Source organism: Somniosus microcephalus, chromosome 8 (genome assembly GCF_052327205.1).
Source record: "Somniosus microcephalus isolate GS21.2 chromosome 8, FLI_Smic_1.0, whole genome shotgun sequence".
Lineage (NCBI taxonomy): Eukaryota > Metazoa > Chordata > Chondrichthyes > Squaliformes > Somniosidae > Somniosus > Somniosus microcephalus.
In genome coordinates, this window is record NC_140994.1 from 132,260,842 (window position 1) to 132,285,882 (window position 25,041).

The 25,041-nt window shown below is 47.6% G+C and overlaps 1 long non-coding RNA gene across 1 annotated transcript in view; it reads right to left on the minus strand.

The window, feature by feature from the left end:
• The window catches only part of LOC147113799 (uncharacterized), a 209,770-nt gene that overhangs the window by 81,154 nt on the left and 103,575 nt on the right, over positions 1 to 25,041 (minus strand). Inside the window, exon 2 of the long non-coding RNA XR_015079148.1 lies at positions 7,350 to 7,440. This is a non-coding gene — a long non-coding RNA (uncharacterized LOC147113799). The remainder of the gene's footprint in view (positions 1 to 7,349; positions 7,441 to 25,041) is intronic.

Sequence of the window (25,041 nt, forward strand, 5' to 3'; positions counted from 1 at the left end):
GCAGTGGATGTCGGGGAGAACATTGTGAGACGCCACGTCGATCAGATCTTAGCGTCACAGGAACGCGTCAACCCCATGTCTCGAGTACCTGGGGATGAACCCGACATACCGGTAGCATCTACCTCAGAACCAGTAGCAGTGGAACCCGATGAACTACCTGATGAAAAGGGGTCAGAATCGTCTCTGCACCAAGAACAAGAACCTCAGGGAAGGCGCTATCCCGAAAGGGTCAGGAAGCCGCCCCAAAGACTGAATCTATAAATGGACTATTGTTGTTTAATGTACATGTTAAAGTGTTAATTGTTATTTGAATATTAGGGGTACTACTAATCTAAAAGGGGAGGAATTGTAGTGTATGTGCCTTTAAGACAGAACTACTTTTACAGCTCCTGTATACTGTAGTTCCGGCAGTGACCACATCTGTATATAAGCCTTGCGCATGCCTCTGTACCCCCAGTCTTGAGACTACCCTCCTCCAGTAAATACCTGTTTATCGTTAAGTTACAGCATCCGTGTGGTTATTGAAAAACAGCATACTCTCAGAATCACGGATCTAACACCTAGTCCACATGTGCTCAATAAAGTGTCTAGCAAAAGCTAGCTGTTCTTAATAAAAACGACGAGTTATTAATGAACATAACAATAATTAGAGGAAAAAGGGATGAAAGTAAAGAATTGATGAGAAAAAAGGCCAAAAGGAATGAAGGGTGGATGAATGGTTAAAAAACCATTCCTGCCTCTTAAATTGTGATGGGAGCCTGCAGAAAAGACAAAACTGAGTAATGAACCAAGTAATGAAGATACTCCCGCAGTGCTGTTAAGTAGGGAGTACCAGGATTTTGACCCAGCGACAATGAAGGAACAGCGATATATTTGCAAGTCGAGATATTGTATAACTTGTAGGGAACCTGGAGCTGATGGTGCTCCCATACGCCTGCTGCGCTATCTCAGGGATAGAAATAATTACACATTTGTCATTGTGCCAGGCCCAGCATAAAATACCTGGCAGTTATTCACAATATATATTAATGATCTAGACGAGGGAACTAGATCTAATATCTCCAAGTTTGCATATGATACAAAGCTGGGTGGGCGTGTGTGCTGTGAGGAGGATGCTGAGAAACTCCAGTATGATTTGGACAGGTTGGGTGATTGGGCAGATGCATGGCAGATGCAGTATAATGTGGATAAATGCGAGGTTATCCACTTTGGTGGCAAAAACAGGAAGGCAGATTATTATCTGAACGGCAATAGATTGGGAGAAGGGGAAGTGCAACGAGACCTGGGTGTCCTTGTGCACCAGTCGCTGAAGGTAAGCATGCAGGTGCAGCAGGCGGTTAAGAAGGCAACTGGTATGTTGGCCTTCATAGTGAGACGATTCGAGTACAGGAGCAAGGATGTCTTGCTGCAGTTGTACAAGGCCTTGGTGAGACCACACCTTGAGTATTGTGTGCAGTTTTGGTCGTCTTATCTGAGGAAGGATGTTCTTGCCATGGAGGGAGTGCAGCGAAGATTCACCAGACTGATACCTGGGATGGCAGGAGTGACGCATGAGGAGAGATTGGGTCGATTGGAGTTTAGAAGAATGAGAGGGGATCTCATTGAAACATAACATTCTAACAGGTCTAGACAGACTAGATGCAGGAAGGATGTTCCCGTTGGCGGGGAGTCCAGAACCAGGGGTCACAGTCTAAAGATAAGGGGTAAGCCATTTAGGACAGAGATGAGGAGGTATTTCTTCACCCAGAGAGTGGTGAACCTGTGGAATTCTCTACCACAAAAGGCAGTTGAGGCCAATTCATTAAATATATTCAAGAAGGAGTTAGATATATTTCTTAAGGCTAAAGGGATCAAGGGATATGGGGAGAAAGCAGGGACAGGGTACTGAATTTGGATGATCAGCCATGATCTCATTAAATGGCGGAGCAGGCTCGAGGGGCCGAATGGCCTACTCCTGCTCCTATCTTCTATGTCTATATTTCTATGCTTACCTGTGCCAGACACAGCCAAACCTTCAGATCACTAAATCATCTGTGCATCATTATGCACTGTCGCTCACCCTCCCTTCATTCCTTTTGGCCCTTTTTCTCACCAATTCTTTCCTTTCATCCCTTTTTTCTCTAATTATGCTATGATGATCTGTCTTCTTTATATTTCTGTTTCTCTTTTTTCCTTCACATCTCTCTTTGTCTCACTGTCACTCTCTCATTCTCACTTTCCCTCTCTTCCTCTTTTGTTGTCACTTTCCTTTCATGACTTTTTTTCTCTTATGTTGACTGTTGCTGCCTCTTCCATTATCTTATTTCTCTGTCTCTATCGCACTCTTATTGTTTCCCACTGTCTAACTGGTGTTTTTCATTGTCTTGTTCTCTCTCTCTGACTTCCTCTGTCTCTCAATCCATCTGTCTCTCTCTCTTTGTACCTCTCCTCTTTCTAACACCATCTGTCTCTCTCTTTGTGCCTCTCCTTCTCTTTCTAACACCATCTGTCTCTCTTTGTACCTCTCCTTCTCTTTCTAACACCATCTGTCTCTCTTTGTACCTCTCCTTCTCTTTCTAACACCATCTGTCTCTCTCTTTTTGCCTCTCCTTCTCTTTCTAACACCATCTGTCTCTCTCTTTGTGCCTCTCCTTCTCTTTCTAACACCATCTGTCTCTCTCTTTGTACCTCTCCTTCTCTTTCTAACACCATCTGTCTCTCTTTGTACCTCTCCTTCTCTTTCTAACACCATCTGTCTCTCTCTTTTTGCCTCTCCTTCTCTTTCTAACACCATCTGTCTCTCTCTTTGTACCTCTCCTTCTCTTTCTAACACCATCTGTCTCTCTCTTTGTACCTCTCCTTCTCTTTCTAACACCATCTGTCTCTCTCTTTTTGCCTCTCCTTCTCTTTCTAACACCATCTGTCTCTCTCTTTGTACCTCTCCTTCTCTTTCTAACACCATCTGTCTCTCTTTGCACCTCTCCTTCCATTTCTAACACCATCTGTCCCTCTCTTTGTGCCTCTCCTTCTCTTTCTAATTCCCTCTGTCTCCCTTTCTGCCTCTCCTCCCTCTCTTACTCATTCTGTCTCTCTCTTTCTGTCTCACTCACTCTCTCACACAGACACACTCTCTATTGCCAATCTCGGCCTGGCAGGAACCGGACAAACGAAGGAATAAAACTGCGTCTGGGGGTTCCCTGCACCTTTCCCGCCCCACCATTTTAACTCACCAATTAGTGGGTGAGTGTCAGGTGTCCACCCCAGGCAAACGGGGTCCTAAACAAAAAGTCGAAGTCTCACTTCAATAATATAATTTCCGCCCCCCTCTGCATTTTCACTCCAAATGGTGGGCATCCCGGCAGTTGTACCTGCCAGTAAAGCCTCGCTGGATTGTTGTCCGGGGCTTCCTGAGGCAGTATAAAAGGGCCTCTCAGATGCAACTCACTGGATCTGAGGATCATTCGCTGTCTAGTTTAACAGTTGAGTTTCAAGCTTCTACATTTTTGTTGCTTTACAACACTTTTTCATAGAATAGCACAGCACCAAAGGAGGCCATTCGGCCCATCGAGTCTGTGCCGGCTCTTTCGATGAGCAATCCGGTTAGTCCCACTCTCCCGCTCTTTCCCCATATCCCTGCAATTTTTTCTCCTTCAAGTATTTATCCAATTCCCTTTTGAAAGCTACAATTGAATCTGTTTTCGCTACCCTATCAGGCAGTGCATTCCAAATCCTAGCCACTCATTGCGTAAAAATGCTTCTCCTCATGTCGCCTCTGGTTCTTTTGCCAATCACCTTAAATCTGTGCCCTCTTGTTGTCGACTCTTCAGGCGCTGGAAACAGTTTCTCTTTATTTACTCTATCTGAACCCTTCATGCTTTTAAACACTTCTATCAAATTTCCTCTTAGGCTTCGCTGCTCTAAGGAGAAATTGTTAATCCCTCATCTCTGGAACAATTCTGGTAAATCTGTACTCTCTCCAAAGCTTTCATGTCTTTCCTAAAGTTTGGTCCCCAGAATTGGACACAATACTTCAGCTGGGGCCAAACCAGTGTTTTATACAGGGTTTAGCCTAACTTCCTGGCTTTTGTACTCTGTGCTTCTATTTATAAAGCCCAGGATCCCATATGGTTTATTAGCTGCTTTGTTAACCTGTGCTGCCACCTTCAAAGATTTGTGCACAAACACCCCAGGTCCCTCTGTTCCTGCACCCCCTTTAACATTGTATCATTTAGCTTGTATTGTCTCTCCTCATTCTTCCTACCAAAATGTGTCACCTCACACTTTTCTGCATCGAATTTCATCTCAGTCTGCCCATCCACCAGCCTATGTCCTCCTGAAGTCTATTACTATCTTCCTCACTGTTTACTACACTTCCAAGTTTCGTGTCATCTGCAAATTTTGAAATTGTGCCCTGTAGCCCCCAAGTCAGCTTTCTCTACTTATTATGGGAGCCATTCTTGTTTTAGATGATGGAAGACTTGGAGAAGGAGGAGCATCAGCCTCAGCAACCACTACCACCAGCACCTGGGCCTCTCAGAAGACAACGGGTGGGTGGGAGGTAGGGGAGGGGGAGGAGGAGTGTGGCTGTGCGAAGGAGGCCATACCCAGCCCAAAGGATCTACAGGCCAAGAGTCATCTTCTTGAACCTCTCTAAGGAGCAGTGCAGGAGGAGGCTTTGTTTCTCCAGGTAGGCCAGTTTCCTGAGACAGGACCTGCCGTCTGCTGAACCAAGGGGCCATGCCAGTGGCCCTCAAAGTCACCACAGCCCTGAACTTTATGTCACTGCATCCTTTCAGGCTGCTCCTGGAGGCCTCAGCTACATCTCCAAGGCCACAGTTCACAGCGGATGACCAATGCCCACTTTGCCAGGGGTTAAGCGGAACGTCATGTTCCCCACTGGCCTCATCAGTCAAAGGGACAGAGTTTGCGGCTTCGCTGCAGTGGTTGGCTTCCCTCGCATGCAGCATGTGATTGACTGTACACACATGACCATCAGGTCACTGGAATACCAGCCAACGACATTCGTCAACAGAAAAGGCTATCAATGTACAACTAGTGGCCGACCACAGGAACAACATCATGCAAAGTCCCCAGGGAGCTCAGACACTCTACCAGCCCCCTGCTATTTAATAATGTCAGGAACATGACAGGAGGGCTGCTGGGGGACAAGGGTTATCCCCCCTGCAGACCTAGCTGATAACACCGCTGTGCTACCCCAGCAAGATCAAGAGCAAGATCTTACATAGCATTACATAGAATGTACAGCACAGAAACAGGCCATTCGGCCCAAATGGTCTATGCCGGTGTTTATGCTTCACACGAGTCTCCTCCCTTCCTACTTCATCTAACCCTATCAGCATATCCTTCTATTCCTTTCTCCATCATGTACTTATCTATCTTCCTCTTAAATGCATCTCTGCTATTTGCCTCAACTACTCCTTGTGGTAGCGAGTTCCACATTCTAACCACTCTCTAGGTAAAGTAGTTTCTCCTGAATTCCCTATTGGATTTATTAGTGACAGTATATTTATGCCTCCTAGTTTTGGTCTCCCCCAGCAGTGGAAACATCTTCTCTATGTCTACCCTATCAAATGCCTTTTAAAAAATGTTAAAGACCTCTATCAGGTCACCTCTCAGCCTTCTCTTTTCTAGAGAAAAGAGCCCCAGCCTGTTCAATCTTTCCTGATAGGAATAATCTCTTAATTCTGCTATCATCCTTGTAAATCATTTTGCACCTTCTCTAGTGCCTCTATATCCTCAAAGCCAGGAGATCACCAGGATCCTTATACAGCACACAATTGGACTGCTCAAGCAATGGTTCAGGTGTTAGGACTGCGAGGCGGCTTCCTGCACTGTGCCCCAGATAGGAGTGATACACATCGCAGTGGTCTGCTGCACATTGCACAACATTACATTACAGAGGGCCCTGCACTTGGAGGAGGAACAGCAGCAGTCGTCATCAGACAAGGAAGACCTGTGGAAGGAGAGGAAACAGCAGAAGAAGGAGGACCACCTCAGCACCTTGCAGCCTGATTTTTGAGGGATTAGCTCATAGCTTAGCATTTCCACTGGGCTTCCCACACCCCTACCCTGAGAACTGAGATAGAACCCCTCTGCATAACAGCCCTCGTTACAGTCATCCCCACTCCCTTCATCCTGCATTGAAGAACATTCAAGCCATTCAGACATTTTCTATATCAATGACATACTGACACCTGGTGCCCAGGTCCCAAGTATTCTTAATTCAGCTCTGACTGATTGCAATTTTTAGCTTTAAGAAAGACTTGCAGTTATATAGCGCCATTCACGACCTCAGGATGTCCCACAGTGCTTTACAGCCAATGAAGTACTTTTGAAGCATAATCACTGTTGTAGTGTAGGAATTGCGACAGCCAATTTGAGCACAGCAAGCTCCCACAAACAGCAATGTGATAATGACCAGAAAATCTATTCTAGTGATATTGGTTGAGGGGTAAATATTCGACAGGACACTAGAGAGAACTCCCCTGCTCTTCTCCGAATAGTGCCATGGGATATTTTACATGCACCTGAGAGGTCTGTTTAACATCTCATCCGAAAAATGGCACCTCAGACAGTGTAGCACTCCCTCAGTACTGCGCTGAAGTGTCAGGCTGGATTACGTGCTCAAGTTTCTGGGGTGGGACTAGATCACATGACCTTCTGACTCAGAGACGAGAGTGCTATCAACTAAGCCACAGCTGACATTAATGGGCAGAATGCGCACCATATACACTCTGTCCAGTTTTACCAGGCTTTAAGTGGCTTCCAGTGGTCCTTGAAGGGGCCACTGGAGGCTGCTCAGAAAAACAACCCAAGGAGCTTTCAATTTCTTTTGACGGGAGCAGAAACAGTAGGAGTGCCATTCAAGTCCCGCCACCCCCTTACCCCCACCTTAATTGTGTCCCCATCTCCCCAGCTTGATCTGCTGCCCAGCTCAGCATGGGATTCGGCCAAATCTCCCGCCATATTAAAACAAACGAGCCACAGCGGGGCCGCTTTCACGGTGCCCACAGCTCGCCAAAAGCAGGCTAGTGAGACCCATGCCTCAAAATGGCTCGGGCTTCAAGCTGGCATGAAAAGGCCCATATTGCACGGTAGTTGAAATCACCTGCCACCCCTACCTTCACCCAAAGACCAATATTTGGAATAATCTACCAGTAGGGTGGTAGGGGCAAAGATCTTTGGGTGTTGATAGTGCAGTAGGGAACAGAGGGACCAAACTTTGATGGGCTGAGTGGCCATTTCTAACCCTGAACTGTCCTTGCTCAGTCTCTTTGCACGTATGTATTCTAATGTAGCACCGATCCCTCAGAAACAAAATATCAGTATCACAGCAGTTGCAGGCTTACCTTTTTGTCCATCTTGGTTCTGTGTTCATGCAGGAGTTTTGAATACTAAATGTTGTAGTTTCCCCTTGAGTTGATATCAGTCTTCACCCTTCTGTAGAATAAATGCAGATGCAAGTTAAATAGTTTTGCCAGTTTGAGCTCTTAATACCAAATTCTTTCTTATACCCAGTGGTGCTGTGCCCGGTACATACCGTACCAAGCCTGCTTGGAAATAAGACGCAGAGGCTGCTTGCCCCAGTGGTGCAGTTGCTTAGGGCACAGACTGAGCCATCCAGAGTAGAAAGGTCCAGCTTCAATCCTGGGACTGTGCTGTTAGCTCATCTCAGTCAGGGCACCAGTAACGGAGCTACACTTGGCCACGTTACCCCTGAGCTAAGGAGAGGGAAGAACAGTCTAAGAATGCTGCTTTTGACTGCTACAATGGGCCGTCCCCACGACAGCTGGACAGTGCAGGTGTCAGTGGAAGCATAGCTGTTGTCACCTCCCACAGTTAGACGTCCGGCCAACAGTTAAAGTCTAGGCTGCCAAATGGCAAATGGAATGTGCACAAATAAAAGTTGACAAAAGGGAGGCTAAGTATACCCCAACATGAATCATCGTAAATATACCCCAACGCGAATCATTGTAAATATACCCCAACATGAGTCATTGTAAATATACCCCAAAACAAGTCATCGTAAATATACCCCAACATAAGTCACTGTAAATATACCCCAACACAAGTCACCGTAAATATACCCCAACACGAATCATCGTAAATATACCCCAGCACAAGTCATCGTAAATATACCCCAACAGGAATCATTGTAAATATACCTCAACACAAGTCACCGTAAATCTACCCCAACACGAATCATCATAAATATACCCCAGCACAAGTCATCGTAAATATACCCCAACACGAATCATCATAATTATACCCCAGCACAAGTCATCATAAATATACCCCAACACGAATCATTGTAAATATACCCCAACACAAGTCATCGTAAATACACCCCGACACAAGTCATCGTAAATATACCCCAACATGAATCATCGTAAATATACCCCAACACGAGTCATCCCAAACATACCCCAACATGAGTCATCGTAAATATACCCCAACACGAGTCATCCCAAACATACCCCAACACAAGTCATCGTAAATATACCCCAACACGAGTCATCCCAAACATACCCCAACACAAGTCATCGTAAATATATCCCAACACAAGTCATCGTAAATATACCCCAACACGAGTCATCATAAATATACCCCAACACGAATCATCCCAAACATACCCCAACACAAGTCATCGTAAATATACCCCAACACAAGTCACCGTAAATATACCCCAACACAAGTCACCATAAATATACCCCAACATGAGTGATCGTAAATATACCCCAACACGAATCATCGTAAATATACCCAAACACAAGTCACCATAAATATACCCCAACACAAGTCATTGTAAATATACCCCAACATGAGTCATCCCAAACACACCCCAATACAAGTCATTGTAAATATACCCGAACACAAGTCATCGTAAATATACCCCAACACAAGTCATCGTAAATATACCCCAACATGAGTCATTGTAAATATACCCCAACACAAGTCATCATAAATATACCCCAACACGAATCATCTTAAATATACCCCAACACAAGTCATCGTAAATATACCCCAACATGAATCATCATAATTATACCCCAACATGAGTTATCGTAAATATACCCAACATGAATCATCGTAATTATACCCCAACATGAGTTATCGTAAATATACCCCAACACGAGTCATCCCACACATACCCCAACACAAGTCATCGTAAATATACCCCAACACGAGTCATCGTAAATATACACTAACACAAGTCATCGTAAATATACCCCAACATGAGTCATCGTAAATATACCCCAACACAAGTCATCGTAAATATACCCCAACACGAATCATCTTAAATATACCCCAACACAAGTTATCGTAAATATATCCCAACATGAATCATCGTAAATATACCCCAACACGATTTATCGTAAATATACCGCAGCATGATTAATTTAGGGATGGAGTGATAATTGGAAAGGATGGACAGTTTAACAGTGAGATTTTGAGATGTAGTTTGATGACCAATGCTCTCTCTAAGCTGCGCGCATGCACGGCTGCGCAACAATTGGGAAGGTACAGCACAGGCCACTCACAGATACCGTGTGGTGGCAGGCGGCAATGCAGCAAATTTAATGGTAGCGCGGAGAAAAAAAATTAGAGGGAACTTTGTTGATGACATTGGTTTTGAAATGTTGAGGGCAATCCACGAGCAAAGCGAGCCATTTATAGTGCTGGTTTTCATGGCAGCCAGCTGGCATTGATTGGTAGGGCTGCCTACTCTGCTTGGATGTATTCCTGGTGGTTTCACCACATGACTGCCTGCCCCTATGCTCCCGGCATTAGTCGCCTGTGTTGTGTATGTAATATGTGTGCTACTTTGAACCTATGGACAGGACTGCACTACTTGTTGGGCGTAGTGATACGCAGTACCACTCCTGGCCATAGGGGTATAAATAGTACTGTGGGTACTAATCCCCCTCAGTTCCCGCCTGTGGGCATGAAGTAAAGACCTATGTATAGTCCCTACCTCCAACCAGTAAAGACCTGTTTGAGTTATACGTTTAAGTCTTTGTGTTAATTGTTCAATACAATACACATACTTAACACTGGCGACGAGTCAGGCTCTTACCCTGCGGCAGTTATTCCAGGCGGCTTCGTCCAAAGACAGGACGTTGAAGAGAGGTTTCAATCCTCAACACCCCACTCAAAACTGAAGGGCAGCAGAAATCCTGACAGCTTCCAGCGACTGGAAGAGCCAGGCATTAGGACCCTGAAGCCTCCATCAGCTTGTGAACCGGAGTAAAGACAGGACTGGGGAAGAGAGAGAGGTAGGGCGATAGCGATCGGCAGATAAGGGCTGGGCCGCTTTGAAGTGAGGGGCGCAGCCGGGCCAGCGATCGGGACCAAAGATAAGAGCCGCACTCGGACTGAAAGGCGCGGCGGCTGCAGAAGCTCAAGGTGCGAGAGTCGCGGTGCACAGCGCGGGCTATCGATCGCGGCGAAGATAAGGGCCGCACTCGAGGGCTGAAGGGAGACGGCGTCGGGGGACGGGTGAAGACCGCCAAGCGCGGGAAAACCGCCATTTTGTGGGCGGAGGACGACGGCAAGAGCGGGAAGCCGCCATCTTTGATAACAAGTAAAGAAAATAAAATCTGAGAAATTGCAAATCTACAATGCCTAAACACGGGAATATTAGCACCTTTGATAGTGACCTCGAAGATTGGGCCATATATGTTGAAAGAGTAAAAAATTATTGTAAGGCCAATAAAATTCGTGACCAAGATAAAGCTCTAACATTATTAAATTTAATGGGTGCGAAGACGTACGGGCAATTGAAACACCTGTTATCACCAGATGAACCGGCGGATAAGACGTTCGATGAGATTGTTACTGTCCTGAAAGATCATCTAAACCCCACGCCGCTGATGCTAGCGGAACGATTTAAATTTTACGACAGAAGGCAGCTACAGCATGAAAGCAATGCTGAATATTTGCTGGAATTGCGTAAATTAGCGAAATATTGCCAGTTTGGAACGGGATTGACAGATGCACTACGAGACAAATTTGTGTGTGGTTTATTTAAACAGGATACACAAAAGCGACTGCTCGAGGAGAATGAGCTGACGCTTGAGAAGGCGGTCACTATGGCAGCAGCACACGAAGCCGCAGCGAGAGGCACGGCAGTAATGCAGCTACGGTCACCGGAGCTCAGTGCACACAAATTGGGTGTGAGTTCTGGCAAATGTTATCGTTGTGGAAAGACAACGCATGATCAGAACCAGTGTTGGTTTAAAAACCAAGAATGTAGAACTTGTGGTAGGCTTGGACATATAGCTAGAGTATGCAGGTCAGGGAAGAAGACCAGCAACAAGAAGTCACCGCAAGGAAAATACGCAAAGGTACACAAGGTGACCGAACAGGAGTCCGATTCAGACGCTAGCAGTAATGAACTGGCTAGCTTAAGCTGTAATGAACTGGCTAGCTTAAGAGTACTCAACGCTGGTAAGGGTGCAGACCTCCAGACAATTTGGGTCACTCTTCAGATAGAAGGAGTCCAAGTAAAACTGGAATTGGACACTGGATCGGCATTGACGGTCATAAATAAGAAAGATTACGGAAAGTTATTCCTACATATTCCCCTACAGGATACGGGGATTATATTGAAAACATACACGGGGCAAAGAGTGTACCCCATCGGGAAAATAGAGGTTGCAGTGGCCCACAAGGGCGAAGACAGTCAAATAATGGACTTATATGTGATATCTGAAGGAGGTCCTCCACTACTAGGACGGGAGTGGATTAGGAAAATGAATATGGACTGGCATTTCCTACAAACAATAACGAGTGAGAACTCGGTGAAGATAGTCGGCCCAGACTCTGGAACGGATGATGGTAAGCCCAACTCAGGTGCAAAAGACAAAGTTTCAGCACAGAATTCCACTGAGCAACAACAACATAGTTTAACTGTGGATTCTGAGTCTGGCAAGTCTACTGATGTGCCCATTTCTGAGGGACACCGGGCTCGAACTCAACTCCATTTCAAACTACAACAGCAATTAGAACAAATGCTTCGCCGTTTTGAGCAAGAGTTGAATGCAACGAAAGAGTTCTTTGATATAGAGTTGGAGAATCTGGAAAGACAACAGAAGCAGCTGATGGAGAAAATGGAGCAGGAGCACACAAAACGTCTGATGTCAGAGGAGTTAACGGTCAGCCAACTCCTGCATATGCTGAAGGACAGGACTCTGAAATGGGAAAAACTTGAACATGAACTTCAATATTCAAACGAAAGGGGTTCGGAGCTCTCAAAGGTTATTGGAAGAGCTGAGGTGGCAACACAGACTGAGATGACTGCAACAGAGCAGCCCTTGGATGCCAAAAGTACGCTGACTCACGTCAACGTAGAACAACAGACCGCTGAAACAGCTGCTCCGGTAGAGGGATTGCATAGTCCGATCAATCAATCTCCAAAGGAAGTTGAAGTATTAAAATCACAAATGAGGTCACTAGTAAACGACTTGCTGAAAGCCCAGAAAAAGCTGGATGCAGAGGTACACATGAAGAAGTCTCTTCAGGAAAGATGTCTGGATTTGGAACAAGAGCTGGCTAACGTCCAGCTAGGTATGGAGGAAATAGACGACCCTCTCACTGGTCTAGCTCAGGACGACACCGAATATTACGATGTCCTGTCCTGCCCAGCTTGTAACTTCGACTCCCAAAGTGCAGAAATCATGGAGGAGCACCAAAAGTCTACGGAACATCGGGAGAAGCTGGCTCTACGACGGAAACAGGAGGAAGAGAAGGAGGAACTGCGCATGCAGCTGGCAGCTGTGGCAGCTGACAATGGAGCCCAGAGAGTCTCCAAGAAGCAGAAAAGGAAAAGTAAAAACAGAAGATGACCCATCTGAACCATTATCACCTCTACCAGATCACACACGTGGTCCCTCCGAACGGAGCCAATTCAGTTCGGAAGTTCAAACTGTTAAATCCATGGAAGGACTATTGAATGAGTCACTCTAGCAACGTGAACCGACTACACCACAGAGATTGAATCTGTGAACTGTTTTCCGCAGAGACTGAATCTGTGATCTGTTTTTGACATGAAGTTATCTATGTATCTATGTTATTCTGTTATGTAAACCTGAAGTTATATATGTATATATGTTATTACGTTATGTTAAATGGGGAGATGACTGTAAAGCTAGGAAGGGAGGAATGTTGTGTATGTAATATGTGTGCTACTTTGAACCTATGGACAGGACTGCACTACTTGTTGGGCGTAGTGATACGCAGTACCACTCCTGGCCATAGGGGTATAAATAGTACTGTGGGTACTGATCCCCCTCAGTTCCCGCCTGTGGGCATGAAGTAAAGAGCTATGTATAGTCCCTACCTCCAACCAGTAAAGACCTGTTTGAGTTATACGTTTAAGTCTTTGTGTTAATTGTTCAATACAATACACATACTTAACAGCCTGGGACACCTATCCTCACAGGACACTGCCTTCCCTCACCTATTGGAAAGCGGCAAACTCTTTGTTACCTGATTGGACGAAGCTTGACTGTTGTAGGGGGTTTTTGGTGTGTGTGCCCAGTCAGCTCTACCCCTGACTGTCCCTGAGCGGTTCGAATCGCTCCACACCCCCTGGGTTCTAGACACCAGACTTAGGTACGGGCGGCGATACAGAAAATCGAGTAGACAAGTGGTTTGGTGCACGAAAAGCAAAATGTTATTAAAAGGCTGAATAAAACACAATACTACTGAGAATTACCGATATAGTTACTGTAATGTATATACCTTTAAGGGGGGAACTACTTTTTACAGCTCATGTATACTGTAGTACTGGCAGTGACCACACCTGTATATAGCACTGAGTAGTAATCTGTACAGGCAGTTCCAGTATGAGCCACGTTTAGTAAACACCTGTTGTACCGTTTCTCCTGCAGTCTGTGTCTTATTATACACGGACACAACATTGGCGACAAGGCAAGTTCGAACCTACCTGCAACTCTGCATCACCTCCCGGGGATTCGTTCCTGGAGATCAGTGGATTGGAGGTCAAGGCCAGAGACTCGGGTGTCGACCATGGGCAACCGCCCAGTCATCCAGCAGAGACTCGAGAATTGCAGGGGAGGCTGTCGAGAGCCAGGCTTGGCTTTCCAGTCGAGGTGGTCCAGTCAAACGGGATGGCAACAGGTAGTGCGCAGACCCTTCCCGGACAGCGGCGGGCTAGAGCCCGACCGAGCGGCACAGCAAAGGGCCGAGCAGCATCGACGGGGGAGAGAGAGAGAGGGCAGAGCGCACATGGCGCAGCCGGTGTTCAGGGGCTGAGCAGCGTCAAAGAGAGGGAGAGAGAGATGCGCAGAAACCCATGAGGCGCCGCCATTGCCACGAGGGCCGCCGAGAGCGGCGTTGGCAGCAGCGCAAGAGAAGCGCGTGAAACCTACAGGGAGCCGCCATTGCCACGAGAACCGCCGGGAGCGGCATTGGCAGCAGCGGGGGAGGAAGGAAAGCGCGGGAGATGCCATTTTAAGCAATTGGGAGACGCCATTTTAAACCACACCCAAAATGCCGAAGAGTGGCAGTATCACCGCATTTGACAATGAAGTCAAAGATTGGACTACATATGTCGAACGAATACAGGTGTACTGCAAGGCAAAGGAGATGTCAGATGACAAGAAAGCATCGGTATTGTTAAATTTAATGGGTGCAAAGACTAATGGTTTATTACGAAATCTAGTAACCCCAACGAAGCCAATGGAAAAGAGTTTTGAAGACATAGTAACGATACTACAGGAACATTTAAACCCCACACCGCTGCTGATAGCAGAAAGATTCAAGTTTCACAAACGGAACCAGCATAAGGATGAAAGCAATGCTGATTATTTAACAGAACTGCGCAAACTATCGAAACACTGCCAGTTTGGAGCGGGACTGGCAGATACCTTAAGGGACAAGTTTGTGTGTGGGCTTCAAAGTGAAGGAACCCAGAAAAGGCTTTTATTTGAAAAGGACCTGACGCTGGACAAGGCTTTCAGCATTGCGGTATCATATGAAGCAGCAGCACAGGGCGCTGCAGAGATACAACAGAGACCGCAAGAATATGGCACAAACAAAATGTCATATGGAACAGAGAAGTGCTATTGCTGCGGCAGAACAACACATGACCAGAACGATTGCTGGTTCAAAGACAAAGTGTGCGGACAGTGTGGGAAAGTAGGACACATAGCACGAGTCTGCAGGTCGGGAAAGAAAACCAGCAATAAGAAACCTACCAAAGAAAAGTACAAGAAGGTACATAAGATGACGGAGAATAGTTCAGATGAACAAATGAGTGATAACGACTCCGAAAGCAGGGAACTGAGTTGTCTGAAACTACATAATGTGATCGCAACGGAGGATCACCGAACCATTTGGGTCACTCTCAAGATAGCAGGAGTCCAGGTAAAGATGGAATTGGACACAGGATCAGCCCTAACAGTCATAAACCGACGGGACTACGAGCGGCTATTCTCACACATACCCTTGAGAGACACAAAAATTATTTTGAAGACGTACACGGGGCAAAAAGTCTACCCCAAAGGAAAAATAAGGGTGGCCGTTATATATAACGGTAAGGAAACACCAAAACTAGACCTGTATGTATTGCAAGATGGAGGACCACCATTACTGGGACGTGAATGGATCCGGAAAATACAATTGGATTGGCATTCCATACAGGCACTGACTGTGGCTGACAAAAAGGATGACAACGTCACACCTGGGCGACTGTCAAAGATCCTAACTGACGCGAAAGAAGTGTTCCAGCAAGGACTCGGAACACTAAAAGGCATGACAGCGATGATTAAAATTGAAGAAAACGCAAGCCCAAAATTTTTTAAGGCCAGACCGGTACTTTATGCGATCTGCCCAGCCGTCAAAGCAGAGCTGGAGAGTCTGGAACGTTCAGGTGTACTGTCCAAGGTAGACTGGAGCGAGTGGGCTACAACCATCGTCCCTGTGATGAAAAAGTCGTTGAGCAGCACGCCTGGGGAACCAAGGAAGGTTCGCATCTGTGGGGACTTTAAGGTAACAGTGAACCCGGTCCTTCACACCGTACAATATCCACTTCCGCGGATTGAAGATATTTTTGCCTCGCTATCTGGAGGGAAACGCTTCACTAAGATTGATCTGGCCCAGGCGTATCTGCAAATGGAGGTAGAAGAAGCAGCAAAAAAATACCTCACAATCAACACCCATAAAGGTCTCTACCAATACAACCGGCTGGTATTCGGGGTAGCATCAGCTCCGGCAATTTTGCAGAGGGCATTGGAACAAGTCCTGCAAGGGATCCCAGGGACCCAGTGTTATTTGGACGACATCCTGGTCACGGGCGAAAATGACAGTGATCACCTTGCCAACCTGGAGCAGGTGCTCACTAGATTGCAGGAATATGGGCTCCGAGCTAACCGCCCCAAATGCGAGTTTTTTAGAAAACAGATCTCGTATTGTGGCCACGTTATCGATAAAGAGGGGTTACATAAGTCCCCAGAGAAGATTGAGGCAGTAGTCAAGGCTCCAGCACCGGAAAATCTGTCACAACTGAGGTCGTTCCTCGGGCTGGTAAACTACTACCATAAGTTCTTGCCAAATTTGTCTGCAATACTACACCCACTGAACACCCTACTGCAAACTGGGGTGCCATGGAAGTGGAGTGACGAATGTAGACGAGCTTTCCAGAAGAGCAAAACACTAATCACATCAAAAGAGGTATTGGCCCATTACAACCCAGCATTACCAATTCGGTTGGCATGTGATGCGTCACCCTGCGGCATTGGAGTGGTGCTGTCGCACAAATTCTCGGACGGCTCAGAGAGGCCAATAGCCTTTGCGTCACGATCACTAACTGCAGCCGAGCGTAACTACAACCAGATTGACAGGGAGGCCCTCAGCCTAGTGTGGGGAGTGAAAACGTTCAATCACTATCTGCACGGGCAGAAATTCACCTTGCTGACTGATCACCAGCCTCTTGTCTCCATTTTTAATCCGAAGAAGGGCGTTCCGGTGATGACTGCGCAACGACTACAAAGATGGTCAATTTTTCAAGGGGCGCACCACTATGAGATTGAATATAAGGGCACGAAACAGCATGGAAATGCTGATGGGCTATCACGCCTGCCACTGCCTACTGCGGAGGAAGCACCAGCAGTGGATCCTGTCAAAATATTCCATTCGTCTATAGTTGAATACCTACCGGTAACTAACGCTTGTATCGAAAAGGAAACCCGAGATGACCCGACGCTGTCTCGGGTATATGATTTGACGGTGAAGGGATGGCCAGCACATGGCGACTCACTGTTGCCAGCATTCTCGACAAGGAGAGAACAGCTGTCAGTGTGCCGGGGGACCTTGATGTGTAGATCCCGAGTGGTAATTCCACCCAAGTTAAGGGATAGTGTGCTCAATGAACTTCATGAGGGTCATCTGGGAGGGGTAAAAATTAAAAGCTTAGCCAGGGCTTATGTGTGGTGGCCGGGAATCGATAAATAAATTGAGGACCTGACCAAGAGCTGCTCAGGATGCCAGAAAGTCCAAAATGCACCACCACAGGCCCCTCTACACCCATGGGAGTGGCCCTCATCTCCATGGCAACGGGTGCATATTGATTTTGCTGGTCCATTCATGGACTCAATGTTTTTAATAGCCGTGGATGCGCACTCGAAATGGCCTGAGGTCATCAAAATATCCTCCACCACCATGGAGAAAACTATTGCAATCCTACGGACCATTTTTGCCAGGAATGGCTTGCCAGAACAGATTTGCTCCGACAACGGACCACAGTTTGTGTCCGACGAGTTCCGGAGGTTCTTGAAAAAGAATGGGGTAAGGCATTACACATCCGCCCCATACCATCCAGCCACAAATGGATTGGCTGAGAGGTTCATACAAACCTTTAAGAAGGCAATAAAGGCTATGTACAATGACAACATTCTGCTGCAGCACAAGGTGGACAATTTCCTGTTCGCCTACCGGAATGCGACACATGCAGTCACCAACCAGGCCCCAGCCATGATGTTCTTTAACCGAAGGTTAAGATCTCGCCTGGGTTTGCTCAGACCAAACGTACGAAGAGATGTTGAGAGTAAGCAATTCCAGCACATCCATGAGAAGCCAACAAGGAGCTTCAATGTAGGGCAACCAGTGTTGGCCCGCAACTACCGAACAGAAAAATGGCAGCCAGGAACGATATGCACACGGCAGGGGCCACTAATGTACACAGTGGACGTTGGGGAGAGCATCGTGAGATGCCATGCTGACCAGATCTTAGAGTCACAGGAACAAGTCAACCCCATGCCTCGCCCATACGTACCTGGTGATGAACCCGACGTACAGGTCGCTACTACCCCAGAAACAGTAGCATCGGAAGCTGATGAACCCACCGACGACAGGGGGCCAGAATCGCCTCCGCACCAAGAGCAAGACACTCGGGAAAGGCACTATCCAGAAAGGATCAGGAGGCCTCCCCAAAGACTGAATATATAAATAGACTATTTTCAGCTAATGTTGCATGTTAAAAGTGTTAATTGTAATTAGTTTGATATTTAATTGTTAAATGAGTGTTATGGTACTGTTAATCTAAAAGGGGAGGAATTGTAAGGTATATACCTTTAAGGGGGGAACTACTTTTTACAGCTCATGTATACTGTAGTACTGGCAGTGACCACACCTGTATATAGCACTGAGTAGTAATCTGTACAGGCAGTTCCAGTGTGAGCCACGTTTAGTAAACACCTGTTGTACCGTTTCTCCTGCAGTCTGTGTCTTATTATACACGGACACAACAGTTACAGGCATAAAATAGTTAATACACTTATATGGGAATGGGGAACACATGGCACATCAAGGGAAACCAATACACTAAAAATCCCCTTATTCTTAATCCCACCCACTATACCTAACTAGATTAAGCTATGAGGGGCCAGGAATTCATGCTCACCAATTCAGAACCTGTCATTTTAGATGGTGGGGTTTGAGGTCCGCTCTTCCTGCCCTTTGGGGTATCCCATCGCCACGTGGTCACAGGGCGTGGCGCTGAAGTTGTTTGTGCAAAGGCACCCTCCATTTTCCTCTGTTAACGTCTTCACAGAAATCACAGAAATCACAGAAACCCCACAGTGCAGATAGAGGCCATTTCGGCCCATCGAGCCTGCACCGACACATATCCCACCCGATCCCCGTAACCCCTACATCAACACATATCCCACCCTATCCCCGTAACCCCACGTATTTAATCCTCCTAATACTAAGGGTCAATTTATCATAGCCAATCAACCTAACCTGCACATCTTTGGACTGTGGGAGGAAACCGGAGCACCCGGAGGAAACCCACGCAAACATGGGGAGAATGTGCAAACTCCACACAGACAGTCACCCGAGGCCGGATTTGAACCCGGGTCCCTGGCGCTGTGAGGCAACAGTGCTAACCACTATGCCACTTCTTCGAGTACTTCGTCGCGATGGGCCTTCTTCTCCTTTGGGCGGTCACTGACGGTATTGCTGCGGTCTGGGGTCGGTAGGCGGTCTTTACCGTCTAATGATGTTGCTATCCATACTTCGAACGCCAGCTTATTCTTCAACTGGGCTATTACTGTCCATGTGACAAACGCCAGCTTATAACTAGGCCGTTTTGTCCAGATTTCTCTGTCCATTCTTCGAATACCAGCTTATTCTTCAAATTGGGGTTTTACTGTCTATGCATGCAACGCCAACTTATTCACGCAACGCCAACTTATTCACCAAACGCCAGCTTATAACTAGGCGTTTGGTTTCCCCAATGCGTCTTTCGCTGCCCTTCTCTGCTCTTATCGGTTTACCGTAATTCTTCATCTTGTCTCGTCTCGTCTGCCCGTTTGTGGCCTGTGTGTCCTGTGTGGTTTCGAACTCGGGTCTCGTTCTCCTCCCGCATTTAGTCCCTCGGTGTAGTAATGGGCATCCTTGGTGTTGAGTGGCGCGGGGCGCGAGAAGAGAGCCCGCCACGAGGCCAGGGCTCGAGAACGAGCGGCAGCAGGCCAAAAGCCAAACGATAAGAGGCCAGAGCAAGAGAGAGCGAGCACTACCGATGGGCCTACAATTATACCCGATTCTTCATTCCTTATCTGCGCGCCAAATCAGGTCAGCCCTTTGTCTAACTTTTGGCGGGCTCGTTTAAACTGATTACAGCCATTTACTTTAACGACCCTGAAATGGCTGTCTCTGTGTCACAATGGTTTCGATGTCCTGGTTGTTGGTTATGTATGAGACTTAATTGGGTTTTCCTGGCTTGATGGCTTCTGTGAGCTTTTGCCGATTAAAATGCAAAAACCTAATGGCCTTGATTATAGGCCCATTCTAGCTTGATTTGTTTCAAGGCGAATGAGTGCATATTCTGTGTTAACTTTGGCTGTCTGGCTCCAGAGTCTGTTCACAGATTCCTGCATTTTAAGTTTCGTCCCAGGCTTGCCTGTCTGCAGGGCCTTGCTTTTAAAATCCTGTCCTTTTGGTCAGGAGGCTGCAGAAGCCATTTTGGGTACCCTGTCTTTTCATAACTTGTCCATGCAGGGTCCCTTTATCCATAACTTCGGGGAATGTGGGAATTTTGAGAACCCTACACTCCCCCCTGTTGATACTAAACTTGCTTTAAGTATCATCCTGATAAGGTGAGCAAAATTTCCCACACTCCACAGTCAATCTTCCCCTGCAATTACCTCCCTAAGATACCCACGACACATGCACTTCCCATTCTGTAAAATGTAGTGTACATAAGCATACATAGAATAATTACAGTCGTTTACACACATCCAAGCATGGAGGGGGTCCAACACCCCTGCACCACTTAGTACACATTCATCTTTATTACAAACAACACGCTGAACATCTTTATTAAAACAATAAAAGAACATAAAAAAACAACAATCTTTAATCAATAATACAAACAACAAATTCAAACAGGTGTATCTCCCTCCACCTTAACATAATGTTCCTTCCAGGTCCTTTGGTTTCGGAATTCTAGTATTTGACCTTTTCCCTTGCACTGAGTGCATACTAGGTACAATACTATCCCCAACTGGCAAACCACGAGAATGTGGGAAGCCAGTCTGATCCACGAAGGGAACTCTATATCATGGAAAATGTCCCACCAAGGTGGAACCACAATGTCCAATATCTTAGCCCCTATCTCTACTGTTTTCTGCTCCAGAGTGTAAAAATGTTTCTGTGAAACTATAACTGCTTTGAGTATTTTGGTAAGGTGTTCTGGGAGAGGGGGAATTTCATAGCCGAAATGCGCTACATACTTTTGTAGATTGGTAAAATTCTCATTTACAGTGAGGTGAATAGTGGAGGGTTCAGGAATGGGGACAATTCGTTCCTGGGCCACTTGAACTTCTGCATCGGGTATAAAGCAGAAACTGCTGTCACTAACCGGACACCAGCTATGCTGTCCATGCTGGTAGTGGGGCGCTCCTGTGGTGACACAATATGTCCCACCTCCTATATATGCTACCTACGGGGGAACATGGCCTTGTGCCATTGCCTCCATGGTGCAATTTATAGGTTTTGCACCAGCAGCTCTGAACCCGCACTGTGGTTTTGAATAGGCGTTCATGTGCTGGGGACACAGGATTATGTGTGCTCCCTGGCTCCGGCACCCCGAGAGGTCAGTACCTGCCATAGCGTGCTCCCACTTTATGACTTAACATGGGACCGCTGTGAAACGAATGTGTACACCCCCTTTAATGACTCCAATGTTCTCAACCCTGTATACCGGCGTGGGTCGGGCTGTCCTACCCATGACCGGCATCCTAACTACTATACCCATAATGGTGTGGTTGGACCGGCCACAATCCACTGGGACCGGGTAGGCTTCTGAAGCTATCCAGAGTTGGCACGGGCTTAATGCATTCTCAAACGGATGGAGGGCTGCGAGGTGCTTGTTGCTGATCCAGGAGGGGACTAAACCCTGTTTTAAATCCTCCAGGTTACTGCGGCCCTTGTCCAGCAACCACGCCCCATACAGCACGCACATCTCGTTCTACGCAGCCTGGTCCGAAGCATTTCTGTCCTCCCTTATGAGGGCATTTAAAGTCTTTGCATGCTTCTCCAGCTCAGCTATAATTTCTTTTAAATGGACCGTCATGGCCTGGTCCTCATGCAACTCCAAACCCACTACTTTGTTCTCATCCATAAGGATTTTCTTTAACTGTGTTTTTAAACCGTTTATCTGGTTCTGTCATTCTATGTCATCTAAACTGTTGATGACAGAGGACCCAGTATTAAACGCAGTAAAAACATCATTCCATGCTCCACTTCTTTGTCTCCCTGCATTACCCAAAAACTCATGGGGTGTGGTGTACAGTTCGGTTTTGTCGACATTGGCGAAATCGAACTCATAAAATTTTCTGAACATGTCTTTTAATAGGGCCTGGTATAGCTGCTCTGTTACTTTGGGGCACCACTCTGGTAAGTGTACCTCGGTGAGGTTTAAAATCACGGCGGCTACCGCATAGTGTACCCCTTGGTACAGCACCTGATCCGTAGGCACTAGTACCAGCCCATTCCCTGGTCCCTTGGTGGTGGCGGGGCACCCTTCCCTGTGTGTTCTCGCTGCCTGGGTCATGGGCAGGGGCTTTCGGGGGCGGGTTACAAGCTCAGTGGCATTGACTGGGATCGGGGAGTATGGGACCGCGCACGCCTTCAGGCTGGTATCCCACTTCATCCCTTCCCCGGCGTCTTGCCACTGCCGGTGGAAAATGATGGATATGCCTGTGGGGCAGACCCTCTTTGATCCCCACATACAGACATAAATCCCTTGGTCCGGTTCCCACCACTTGTCCCAACACACACTTAATCCCCCGTGAGTCCCTGTAATCATCCGGTGGGTATTGTTCCCCAACCGTTCCCACTCGACTGCAGGGTTTCTCATATCTTTGCTCAGCTTTCTGAACCACCACCACCTATCCAAAGGAATGTGTCCCTTGCACGTTAAACATACACGTTTCCCTACAGTGATGCTAACCCTTGTGGTAACGACCTGTACCCTGGGGCACAGGAGGGAGGCCTCCCCGTACGTCCACCCGGTCTGGCTGGAGTACTGAGACGAATTGGACCCCAGCCACCCTGGCCACCTTCCCTCATGGACATAGACGGCTGCCTCCTCCACGTCCCTTTCGCCACTTCCATCGGTTACTATAGGTGCTCTTTCTCCTCAGCACCCATAGATGTGGGATTCCTCCACGTCACCTCGCTTTCCAATGCTCAGTCCTATCAGGGCGATTAGGATTCCGCCCCCCTTCATCCTGAAAGTCTTTCTGCAACAGATACAAAAATATACAGCCAGGTCCCCAAGAGATTCTCTGGCTTGGGTGAAGCATAGTCGGGTCTCGCGACCTCGACTCAAATACACACACTCTTAGCAGATTATTACTTATTTAAAACTACCCATCACCTTACTTAACTTAAGCTAAACACCCAAACTTAAAAATACCTAAACTATGTACATCCGCCGCCCGTCTCCGGGTGGCCAGCCTAATCCCTGTTAGGGCTGCGGCACACCGCTCCCTTCGGTGTGGCCACACTGTCCTGCACTTTTGGCCCCTCACAGCCTGTGGCTGCTGGTTGGGGACCTCTGTCTTTGGACTTACCCCTGACTCGGGAGGCTGCCCCTTTAAAATGGGGAGCCGCTGACCAGGGTTTCCTTGGCTGGGGCGTCCGTGGGGACCCTCTAGGGACTTTGGCGGGTGGGGTTTTCTTGGCTGGTGGGCCTTTAACCCGAACCGCTGTCCCCTCCAGTGCGGTCTGTGGGCTTTCCACTGCCGTTGGCCGGGGATCTTCTTCCTCAGGCTTTACCTTTCCCGAACCTGGGCTAGGGGCAGGTAACTCTTCGCAGCCTGTTGCTGCAGGCTGAGAGTCTCTGCCCCCAGGTCCCAAACCTGGGTCCGGGGCGGGGTCTTCGCCCTCGGGTCCCTCCTCATCTAAACCTGGGTCAGGGGCGGGGTTTTCGCCCTCAGGTCCTTCCTCCTCTAGATCCCAGAAGAGTGGGGGAGTGTCCCAATCGGTGGGCGGGATGTTCCCTCCCCTTAAACAAGCCACAGCGCCTGCCCGTGCAGTCTGTGAACTTGTTCCCGCTGCAGGCTGAGGATCTCTATCCTCAGACCTTACCCCAACTGACTGCTTTCTCGTCTTGGGTTTAAACAGTTTACACTGATTAATATGGAACCATTTGGTGCACCGAGGCATCTTAATGGCATATACCATGGGGCTTGCCTTGTCTACAATGCTGTAGGGCCCCATGTATAGCGGTTCTAAACTTCCTACCCGAGCATAGTTCCTCACCATGACCTGGTCTCCTACCTCCCACTCGTGTTGTTTACGGGGTTCGAGCAGCAATCGGTTGCTCCGATGCTGCTTTCCCATGTTCCCAGCCGCCTGCCCGTGGACCTGCTTAAGGTGCTTGAAGAGGTTTCGGGTGAACCTGTCCCGGTTTACCTCTCTGAGCTGACCTTCTGTGAGCACCGGGGCTAGTACATGGGTGGGGGACCGCATAACACTGCCAGTCATCAGCTCGTGTGGGGAGTACCCCATGCTTTTCGACTGGCTGGCCCGGATCCCCATGAGGACCAGCGGTAGGTCCTCTGCCCATTTTTGGGGCGAGTCCACCGTCTCCTTCCTTAACCTTTCTTTTAAGGTCCTATTCATTCTTTCCACAATCCCTGATGACTGCGGGTTGTGGGCAACATGCCACTTCCCCTTGATGCCTAGCAGCATAAGGGTATTCTGCATTACCTGCCCAGTAAAGTGACTCCCTAGATCGGACTCCACATACTGCGGTAGCCCCCATCGCGAATAACACTTCCCGGACCAGGATCCTGGCCGTACCCAGAGCTGTGGCCGTTCTGCAGGGGAAGGCTTCTACCCATTTGGTGAACACATCCACCAGGACTAGGCAGTACTTTAGCCTCCCTGGGCGGTGGGCAGGGGCCTGATGTAGTCGACCTGTATCGACTGCCATGGTCCCTCTACCCTCCTGGTGTGTCCCATGGGTACCTTCCTTTTATGGGGGTCAGTGTTGTTAGCAGC